Here is a 1,508-nt window from a genome sequence, read left to right as displayed (position 1 = left end):
TCTGCTGTGGAGGCGGCCGGACTCTCCCCACCTGATGCTGGAGGTGCTTTAGTCTCAGACTCCGCCCTTTATCCTGAGAATTCTCTCTCGGACAACAGACAGCGTTCAGGGTGTTTGGTGACAAACCCCACGTCCTGAGCCAATGAGGGGCCTGCTTTCTCCCCATCCCCGCCCCCCCCCCATCCTGGCCGGGGAGCTCACTGCGTGGCCTTGGACCAGCCCGAGGCCCCTCCCAGGAGACCAGCTGGGGTCCCCTCGGCACCTCGGGGCTGCTGAGGCCCAGGTCCACGCCAGCACACTCGGCCTCCACACCCCTCAGACCGTCCCACGAGCAGGGCCGTTGGGGACATTCTGGTCACTTTGTAGAGGGAGGACCTGTGTGATGGGGGCCCCACCGCACGCAGTGGGAGACTCACTCTCCCCCGAGTCCACAGTAATGTTTCTAGGCCTTTGCAGGAGCCTGGCCTCACCTCCACGGAATAGGGCACCCTGCAGTGCAGCCCCTCGCACAGCCCAGCTCAGCCCCAAGTGCAGCTCAGCCCCACGTGCAGCCCAGCTCAGTCCCAAGTGCAGCCCAGCTCAGCCCCAAGTGCAGCCCAGCTCAGCCCCAAGTGCAGCTCAGCTCAGCCCCAAGTGCTGCCCAGCTCAGCCCCAAGTGCAGCCCAGCTAAGCCCCCAAGTGCCGCCCAGCTCAGCCCCCAAGTGCAGCCCAGCTCAGCCCCAAGTGCAGCTCAGCTCAGCCCCCAAGTGCAGCCCAGCTCAGCCCCAAGTGCAGCCCAGCTCAGCCCCAAGTGCAGCTCAGCTCAGTCCCAAGTGCAGCCCAGCTCAGCCCCCCAAGCGCAGCCCAGCTCAGCCCCGAAGTGCAGCCCAGCTCAGCCCCAAGTGCAGCTCAGCTCAGCCCCAAGTGCTGCCCAGCTCAGCCCCAAGTGCAGCCCAGCTCAGCCCCCCAAGTGCAGCCCAGCTCAGCCCCAAGTGCAGCTCAGCTCAGCCCCAAGTGCTGCCCAGCTCAGCCCCAAGTGCAGCCCAGCTCAGCCCCCCAAGTGCAGCCCAGCTCAGCCCCAAGTGCAGCTCAGCTCAGCCCCAAGTGCTGCCCAGCTCAGCCCCAAGTGCAGCCCAGCTCAGCCCCCCAAGTGCAGCCCAGCTCAGCCCCAAGTGCAGCTCAGCTCAGCCCCAAGTGCTGCCCAGCTCAGCCCCAAGTGCAGCCCAGCTCAGCCCCCCAAGTGCAGCCCAGCTCAGCCCCAAGTGCAGCTCAGCTCAGCCCCAAGTGCTGCCCAGCTCAGCCCCAAGTGCAGCCCAGCTCAGCCCCCCAAGTGCAGCCCAGCTCAGCCCCAAGTGCAGCTCAGCTCAGCCCCAAGTGCTGCCCAGCTCAGCCCCAAGTGCAGCCCAGCTCAGCCCCCCAAGTGCAGCCCAGCTCAGCCCCAAGTGCAGCTCAGCTCAGCCCCAAGTGCTGCCCAGCTCAGCCCCAAGTGCAGCCCAGCTCAGCCCCCAAGTGCCGCCCAGCTCAGCCCC

Source organism: Myotis brandtii, unplaced genomic scaffold (assembly GCF_000412655.1).
Source record: "Myotis brandtii unplaced genomic scaffold, ASM41265v1 scaffold434, whole genome shotgun sequence".
Lineage (NCBI taxonomy): Eukaryota > Metazoa > Chordata > Mammalia > Chiroptera > Vespertilionidae > Myotis > Myotis brandtii.
Note: the sequence above shows the minus strand (reverse complement) of the source record.